This window comes from Nannospalax galili, unplaced genomic scaffold (genome assembly GCF_000622305.1).
Source record: "Nannospalax galili isolate Female #2095 unplaced genomic scaffold, S.galili_v1.0 scaffold1098, whole genome shotgun sequence".
Lineage (NCBI taxonomy): Eukaryota > Metazoa > Chordata > Mammalia > Rodentia > Spalacidae > Nannospalax > Nannospalax galili.
In genome coordinates, this window is record NW_008340847.1 from 34,232 (window position 1) to 44,452 (window position 10,221).

The window sequence follows — 10,221 nt, forward strand, 5'->3', positions numbered from 1 at the left end:
ACTACCACAAAATTCCAACAGCTGATAAATGTCTTCAGAAAATTGGCAGGATACAAAATTAGTAGTAGCCTTCCTATATAAAAACAACAAACATATGATGAAAGAAAACAGGGAAAAATTTTCATTCATAGCAGCCACCAAAAAATCTTGGGTACATCTACCCAAGGAAGTAAAAGGCACTCATAATGAAGTTGTAAAATGCTGAAGAAAGAAATTGATGCAGACACCATATGATGGAAAAAACTCCAAGAGTCATGGATTTGTGGGATTAATGTGAAAATGGTCAGACTATCAAAAGGAATCTAAAGATTCAATTCAATTCCCATCAAAATTTCACTGTAATTCTTCACAGAAATTGGAAAATCATGTGGAGACACAAAAGAGTCAAGATAGCCAAAACAGTCCTGAACAATAGGAACTCTAAGTATCAGCACTCCTGATTTCAACTTATATTACAGAGACATTGTAATAGAAGGAGCATGGTACTGGCATAAAAACAGACACATTCATCAAAGGAGTGGAACTGAAGATCCAGACATAAGCCCATACTTCTGCAGCCACTTGATTTTTTTTTTTATGATGAGGCCAAAATTGCATATTTCAGAAAAGACAGCACCTTCAGTAAATGGTGGGTCAGACTGGATAGCTACATGTAGGAGAATGGAAATAGAAAAAGCTATAGCTCTAATGCTGCCTTAATATCTGGACATTCTTATGGGTTCTTTCATTCACACAACCTCCCACCTCCTTTTCTGTTCATCCTTTTTTTTTTGTAGCTAATCAAACTGAATAGAGAAGGAAATGGGAGGGTGGTACATAAAGGAAAATTGCATGAAGGAAAAATATCTCTCTTTAAAGGAATTTCTGAGGCCTTTAGTATTTAGAATAAAGCAGTGCATCTTTCGGGGGGGGCAAAAGAGTAGATATCTGTCTCTGGTACTATATAAATTGCTGCCTTTTCAATGGGCAATGAGATTTTGTCACTCATGCCTCCCCACAGCTCCTAGTAGATACACATTATCATGAGTAACTTATTAACTGTTCTAGTTTCCGTCTCTGTTTTGGTGATTAAACACTGCCCAAAAGCAACTTGGGGAGAAAGGGGTTTATTTCAGCTTGTAAGTTACAGTCCATAACTTAGGGAAGCCAGTGGAGAAGATCAAGGCAGAAACCTAGATGCAGGAATTGAAGCAGAAACCACAGTGGAATGCTGCTCACTGACATGCTTTCCCTGGCTTGCATAGCTATTTATTCTGCCTAGGTGCACCTGCCCAGGGATGCCACTGAACACTGTGGCCTGGGCCCTCATACATCAAGAAGCAATCAAGGAAAAGCTGCATAGACATGCCCACAGGCTAATCTGATGAAGAAAGTTCCTCAGTTAAGGTTTCTTTTCCCTAGGTGACTCTGGTTTGTATCAACTTGACAAAAACCAACCAGAAAAACTGACCTCTTGTCCTTGACACAAACACATTACTATTAAACTATAATCTTTCCTTTCTTGTTTTATCCCCAGGATGTCATGCTAATATCACAATACAAAATATACTTCAACTTTTAGAAGCCCCATAGTCTTTAAATTTTTCAACATTCAAAGTTCCAGTTCTTTTTCAAAATCCAGTCTCTTAACTGTGGACTCTGGACAAGCCCACGCCTCTAAACTGTGTCACACAGTTTCTTTAGAAAGTAATATTTTTGACACAAAGAAACACAGTGTATATATACGTGTTAATAAATAATGCAAGAACTATTTATACTGTAATTCTAGGAAATATTTTCTATCATAAATATTTAAAAATTATCAGATGATTAATATTTTAATCCCAATATTTTTGTTGTTGTTTAATTTTTATTGAATCTTTGTGATTTTCATATACTAATCACAACTAAGACACTTATTATTAGGGAAATCTAAAGAATTCTAAGGTGAGGGTAACTTTCAGGAACCAAGGACAAAACTCAGCATATCCCTTATTACATAGCAATGTCAAGTAGAAATTGAGGTTTTACACTACTTTACTCATACTTTTTATCTCAACCATTGCCTGAAAAATTATTTTTTTATTTCTATTTTTGTATTTGTTTATAGACACACATGACATAACAATGGGAATATACCATGTCTGACAGACTCACAATCTTATGGGACTAACATTGAATGTGCATTCCATGAGTGAGCAAACATTGTTATACAAGGTTATTCATGTATATGTATACATATGTATATTATATTCATTTTATAATAAATTTCATTTATTTTTTTGTTATTTTATGTGTATGGGTGTTTTGTCTGCATATATGTTAAGTGCACCACATGTGTGAGAATGTCAGAAGAGGGTGTCAGATCCCTTGGAACTAGAGTTGTTAGCAACCAGGTAGGTGCTAGGAACTGAACTGAAGTCCTCTGCAAGACCAGCAGTGCTGTTCACCACTGAACCACCTCTCCATCCCCATAAATTTCTTTTTTTTTGTCTTTTTTGTCTTTTTGAGACAGGGTCTCCCTGTAGCTCCAGCTGTCCTGGTACTCACTATGTAGACCATGCTGGCCTCGAACTCACAAAGATCCACCAGCCTCTGCCTCCCAAGTGCTGGGATTAAAGGTATGCACCACCACACCTGGCCCATCACCATAAATTTCATTTCAACTTCTCTTTTCTCATTTGGAGCACTTTAATATGTTTGTTACATATCTTGAGATGTTTATAATTATAAACTATATCATGATTTGACAGATCTAAATCACAAAGTATTAAACTATACTTAAACCTTATTAAAATATTATTGTTTTATGGGCAAGGAATATGACTCGTGGGTAAAGCTCTTGCTATGCAAGGATTTGACTCTGAGTTTGAATCACAGAATCCAGATTAAAAATCTGGACATGGAAATTTGTGCTTGTAATATCAATTTGGCAAGACATGTGTGCAGAGACATGGAAACAGGAGTCCCTGGAATCTTCTGGACCATCCCTGTTTCAAACAAGGTAGAATGCCAGTACTAATACTTCAGGTTACCCTCTGACCTCCACATATGCACCATAACACACATCACTGCACTTACATATAGGAATATGCATCACACACACACACACACACACACACACACACACACACACACACATGTACGCACACACACAAAATGTTATTGCTTTATGACTAATATATGTGTATTATATATGTAGCTGTATGTATCTATAGTTAATAATTTCTAAACATTGTGTGATATTCCATGGTAGCCACCTTGATTTGCTCTGTATCTGTCCTGGAATCATAGGTAGTATGGCTTACCTCAACTTCTCTGTTTTTACTAGTAATGCTGATGAGAACATAGGCTGAACAGTCTCTGTGAGGATTTATGTAAGAACATTTCTGGATCATATGTCATGAGCAGTATTATGATCACAGATCAGTACTACTGAATCTAATCAGACTTTGTTCTAACATAACTGTCCTGATGGTACAGGAAAGTCCCCACTTCACAATATGCTTGGTAATCCTTAATGTTATCCATGTTTCTAAGTTTTACACTTAATGTGCACAAAGTGCTGTTTCACGGTTTTTGTCACTTAAAAGTTTGTTTACTAATTAGGTGAAATTGGAGATTGAACCCAGGGCCACATGCCAGGCCAGTGCTCTTCTAATAAGCCAATCCATGGGTCTCTTCATGCTCCCATTAACTATTAACTTTCCTCCTTCTTTGACTTTTCCTTTGGTGAATAAGTTCTGAATTTATATGTACAATTTTGTGAGTTTTGGATATTTACCTTTTACTATTTTTAGGCAACACTAATGTCTTTGTATAATCATTTATTTCTGCTTTGAATGTTGTTTGTTTAATGGAGGTCTTTAGTTTAATATTGTTAAACCAACCATTTTTCCTTAAAATTTGTACTTTGCCATCTTCTGTAAGAAGTCCTTCCTCACTTCAAGCTGGTAGGGAATCTTACATTTGCTCCTATGAATTTTATAGCCTTTTTGTTCACATTTACATGTTTAATGCACATGGCATATTTCCTGGCATGTGATATTTTAAAAGATTCAGTTTTTCCAATGTACAATATAGCAATTTTTGCCTTTCTAATTTTCAAATGAGTTACTATGTATCATATTTTATGAATCTGTTTATGAGACCTCTGTTCTACCCAGTGCTTTGCTATACAATACTTGTACAATGTTTTGCTATCTGAGGATATTATTTATATATATGTCTTCAAACCTTCCTCCCATAAACATTTGATTCATTATTTTATTGTTGGTTATTTTTCTATTGTAATTGAAATATTGGCTACTAAATTTTATATCTAATTGTTGCTATTATTATTACCATTAAAACAGTATTTTTATTAGATAAATGTGGTGGTTTGAATGAAAATGCCCCCCATAGGCTCCAAGTATTTGGAAAATTTGTCCCCAGTTGGTGGCATTGTTTTGGGAGATCTTAGAAGGTGTGGTTATACTGGAGGAAGCATGTCACTAGGGGTGGGCTTATCTTCAGTCACTCTCTTGCTTCCTGAGCCTTCTTGAAGATTTGAGAGCTTAGTTTCTGCTGCTTCTGCTCCAGCCACCATGCCTCCTTGCCACAATGGACTGTAATTCTCCTGGAACCGTAAGGTCAAATAAACTCTTCTACCTATAAGTTGCTTTGGTCAGTGTTTCTATCACAACAACAGAAAAGTGATTAATACAGTAATTAGAACCAGAAGTGGGGTATTGCTTGTGCAGAACCTGACCATGTGGGGTTTTCGAAGAATATGGACGACTTTGGAAGATTGGGATAGAAAAGTGGTTGATTGGTGTAAGCAGAGTTTAAAAGACTATTCTAGTAGGTTCCTGGAAGAAAGTAATGCTGGGAACAATGTAGTTCCAGAGGGAAATAAAGACTTAAGCAACAATTGGGATATTTTGGCAGAGTCTGGCTGGAGTCTTCCCACAGCCAAAACACTTGCCCGAGGCTAAGTTGAAAAGCAATGGATGAATTTGTCTGATGGAACAAATTTCAAGACAGTCTAACATAGAAAGGGTGGAATGACTATTAATGGTGCACATTATGCAAATCTACAGTGAAAAAGAGCAAATGGGAAGAAAGAAACACAGAACATACAATTTGGATTGAAAAAGAGCACTAAGAAGGTAAATGTTGGAGCCCAGGCATGTACCAGAAAGGATTCCTTTGATAAGGAGATTAAAGTGATTAAAGAGAAGCCTAGAGATTTGCACTTAAACAATAGAGTTCCTCTGGGGCAAGACCACACCCAGTTAAGCCTCCAACTTGTGAAAGGAAAATACTGCAGGGGCCACTGAAGAGAAAAGATTCTAAAATAGGTAAAACAGGCTGGGTCCATCCCAAACTTACAGCCAAACTTGGCAGTGTCCTTCACCTGGTGCTGGCTTCAGAGGCATGAAAGATGCAAGAGTGAAGGAGTCATCAGTTCTTCCTCTAGGGTTTTAGAGAGATGCTGAGGCTAGGTAGAGTGCAGCAGGGGTTTCCCTGCATAAAGAAGGCCCTGATAGACCAACACTTGAAGCTGTGAAGGTGAAAACCTCGTTGGCAATGGAGACCCCAAGAAGATATTCATGATGCCAGAGCTGTGAGGCATCTGCTAAAAAGATCTGCATACAGGACATGGTACTAACCAAAGAGAGAAATGTATGTTGCACACAGCAAAGTTGAAGAGGCTGAGCCATCTAAGCCCTTTGAAAGCAAAGTCCCAGAAGTCGGACATGGAGCTACTGGATTTGATGTTTGCCCTGCTGGTTTCCAATCTTGTTTTGGTCTGGTATTTCCTCACTATGCCTCTATTCCTCTCTTTGGGAATAGCAATGTGTATTCGGTTCCACTGTATGTTGGGAGTATATAATTTGTCTTTAGATTTTATAGGGGCTTACAGTTATTTTCCTCCATCTCAGAAGAGATTTTGGACTGTGGAATTTTGAATAGTATTGAGACATGTAATGACTATGGGGAACTTTTAAGGTTTGACTAAATGCATTTTTCATTTTATACAGTCATGAGTCTATGGGGGCCAGGGGGTAGAATGTGGCAGTTTGGATGAAAATATCCCCCATAGGCTCCAAGTATTTGGACATTTTGTCCGCAGATGATGGTGCTGTGTTGGGAGGTTTTAGAATGTGTGGCTGGGCTTAGAGGGTTCTTGAGCCTTGCCAGATGTCTCTTGCTTCTTGTGCTTGCTTGAAGATGTGAGAGTTTAGCTTCTGCTGCTCCTGCTCCAGCCACCTCCAGCCACAATGCCTCGCCTCCATGACAGACTGTAATTCCCCTGGAACTGTAAGCTCAAATAAAATTTTTCATTTATAAGTTGCTTTGATCAGTGTTTCATTCACAGCAACAGAAAAGTAACTATTACAATGAGCTTGTATTAATAAATATATTGAGAGGCAAGTTATTGAATGTAATCTCAATTATTTCAATAGCATATACTTTTAGAATTATATCTGTATCAAATCAGGTTTTCTATTTTCTTTTTTAAAATTTAAAATTTTTAAATTTATTTTATTTATTTTATGTACATGAGTGTTTTGCCTGCATGTATATAAGTGCACCCATGTTGTGCAATGCCCATAGAGGTCAGAAGAGGGCATTGGATTCCCTAGAACTAGAAGAGTTACAGGTGGTTTTTAGCTGCCATGTGGGTGCTGGGAATAGAACCTGGGTTCTCTGCAAGAGCAGCCAGTGCTCTTAACTGCTGAGCCATATCGCCAGCCCCAGGTTTTCCATTTTCATTTTTTTTTTATTTTAATGGATGGTTTTAATGTAGTTACAAAGCAAATTTGAAACATAATACAGAATTCAGGATACAAACAGTTAAACCATAGGATAAAGCAATTTATACAGAAGTGAATAAGTTGCTTTGGGAAGACTGAATTTACAAAGCATTTCATACAGAACATCTCAAACAATCTTGATCGTCTTTATACCCCCATCCCCACTGGCATCCTCCCACAGCCTCCCTACTGGGGCCCATATATTCTGTCATCCTTGTTAAGGACCACTTTCAAGACTTCTCAAGCATATTTTAACAATTTATACAATACTTTTTATTTTATTTTTTTTATTTTATTTTATTTTATTTTATTTTATTTTATTTTGCTTCAGGGAATATCAGGCTACTAATCATTCAGATATTCCCTGGTCAGAACACTGAGCATAGGCATAGCCTCTCTCCTCTCTGCCACCTACTGACACATGTGTGACACGGCAGTCACACTTGCAATGCCTCTAGGGGCAGTACAACTTATACAATAAATTTATAGTAACATATCGTCCCAACCACAGTGTATTAACATATCATAGTTTGAATTTCTATAATGTTTACAATTATTTTAACTTAAAAGCATCTCCTTTAAACTTACTAATTAATGATTTAAAAGGTTGAATTTACTTGTAAGTATCAGGTATCAAACATATCAAATGAATGAGGTAGATTAGAAAATATATTTAGTTTTCATTCATCAAAATATTCTTTTTTAAATTTTATTTTTTTTAACTTTTACAAAAACTTTATTGAGAATTTCATACATGCATATAAGATATTTTGGTCAAATACATGCCCACTTCCTGCCCTCCAACATTACCCCCTCTGAAGAGGTAACCCTAAAATCTTTTAAGGATTAGATACAAGCTCCCAAATACTTTTGACGTTTTTGGCCTTTGGAACAGAGTATGTTGCTAACAGGCCCAAGGACATTTTGACTGACAGAACTGGCTACATTTCTTTGGGGTCTTCTTACCCTAACTGCCTAGCCAATTCTTACCTCCTATTCTTATCACTCCATCCTCTGAAGGGGTTACCCAAATTGCCAATAGGGAATAGGGATGCACATCACTCTGGCTTCTTTCATGATGAACAGGGACACAGGGTGAGGTAATCAGAGTACCCCCAAGATAACTGAATGCAACAAGCAACATATATAAATTCTATTTGTTATATCTAACTTCTCATTCTCTAAACATGTATTCTTCAGTCAGATCTTTAATTCACTGAATGCCCACTTTGTTCAAGGCATGATTTTAAAACTATTAATGATTAAAAGGCTTGGGGGCCATTATCTTTGTTCCTAAAGTACTTCTATTCTAATAGGAAAAATAGGAGCTCATTATTGTGACCATAACAGGTGATAGGACTTGGTATTTCCCATGGACATCTAGTGAGCAGATGCTATGAGATGTAAGATGGGTGAATAACATGAAGGGAAAGGATTTTTAGAACTTAGCAGGTGGTACAGGACAGCTGAAAACTTTTGAATTAGGAAGTGCAAAGATGCTGGTCCCACTAAAACGGTAAGAAAAGTTAAATAATTGAAAAAAAGAATCATTATGCCAACAACACAGCAGACAGTAGCAGGGATATCAGAGTAAAAGGGCTCTAGTGGGGGGAGGGAGGCTATGGGATGGTGCTATCTGGGAAGTGGATGTAAAAATAAATAAATAAAATTTTAAAAAAATTTTTTAAAAACAGTAATTCTTCAAAACATAAAAATTTGCTTCTTAATAATCGGTGGATGTGAAAAACATTACCACTGAAATCTACCTGATGACTTTATATCCATGCTCAGATGCCAAGGAGCTCATAACGTAACTGACTGTGACTAGTAATAATCAGGTATATAGAGATTAGAAACACAAGTGCATCTTAGTGTCAATTGCATTGAAAATGAATTTTTCTGTATGAAACTGTGTATTTTAATAGTGAAATGGAGATCTCTTTTAAAGTTTAAAACTTCATTTAATTTTATGTCTTATAGGATTTATACTGAGTACAATATTGTATAACTCTATTAATTCAACTGTAAACCTAAACATTTACAGCCAGTTTTGAAGGAGAAGCATCTTAGCTCTGGATTTTTAAAATGAATTTTTCTGCAAAAAATAAAATGAAAATACACGGGACATGCCAAGTACTAAATAGCTGATGAAATATTTAAGTCAGTGAAGAAGCAAAGTTGGACTTAACCAGCAAATTAATAACATGGATAGAAAGGAGAGTGATGAAAAACAGGTAATGTTGCCAGGATTCGGTGGTTATGTGTAAAAACTAAAGGATAAGATATGGCTCCTGCTTTTACAGCTTGGGTTCCTAAAATGACAGTGACATCATTAACATAAATGAGTTAAAAATCTGGAGAAAAGACTTTCTGTGTCCAAATTATAAAGTATTTAAGATTTATCCTAAAGCTTAAAGTGTGTGCATGTGTGTATACAAGTGTTTATGTTTGTATGTGTGTGTGCATATCTGTGTGTGTGTGCGTGATGTATGCATTCATGCACATGTGTATCTGTTTGTCTCATATAGAAAGGTTTAGGAGTGATTTCCATAAATTTGAAGTTGAAACACCTATGGATCAGTCCTCCCTGACAGAGACAATTAAGAAAATAAATACGACAGTTAAGACCTTAATATGTTACCAGTCTACAAGTACAGGGTTGGCACAAGAGAATCCTGCAAAAGCAGAGACAGCCCATCAGTGAGGCAAGAGTTCTTATAGGCTCTGCAACACAAAGATGTGCAATACAAAGGACGGATGGGGAGAACATGGATAGTACAAAAAAGTTCAAATGCCGCAAGCAGCAATTTTGGGGTGAGGACCAAAAACACACTTGGATCTGGTGCTTGAAGGGCATCATTGACCTTCAAAGGAGTAAATCCCAAGAACTTCTAAGTCTTGATGCAAAAAAATATTCAACCACCAAAAGAAAAGAGCAAACAATGACCTCTGCACATTCAGAATAAATGAGTGTCATGAAAATGCCAGGAGATGTAAGACAGGACCTAAAGAGAGGCACATAAAACCTGCTAGGGAAAGAGAACCTTCACATGTAATAGGTAGAGTAAAAGGAACAGCCGAAGAATTAAAGGATAGATACACAATGAGGTCATGATTACAGAACAAACCATTTAAGGATAGAAGTGAAATTGGAATAAAGGTTTGGATGAAAAATTAATTTAAAAGAAGGATGGTGCATTTTATTCAGAAAAAGAAATAAACAGGAATAAGAAGTCTTCCACAAATAAGGCTATTCTAATTTGGTTTTGCTGCTTTGATAAAGCATTGACCAAAACCAACTTAGGGAGGAAAGGGCTTATTTAACCTTACAGGTTATAATCTATCATCAAGGGCAGCCCAGGCAATAACTCAAAGTAGAAACCATGGAAGAATGCTGATTACTGGCCTGCTCCATCTGACTCATGCCATGCCAGCTTTC

The 10,221-nt window shown here is 36.7% G+C and overlaps 1 non-coding gene across 1 annotated transcript; it reads right to left on the reverse strand.

Moving 5' to 3' along the window:
- Positions 1-7,115: 7,115 nt before the first annotated feature.
- On the reverse strand, positions 7,116-7,247 carry LOC115070819. Its single transcript, XR_003849947.1, has one exon. It is a non-coding gene; the product is annotated as a small nucleolar RNA SNORA17 (small nucleolar RNA).
- Between the last annotated feature and the right edge of the window lie 2,974 nt (positions 7,248-10,221).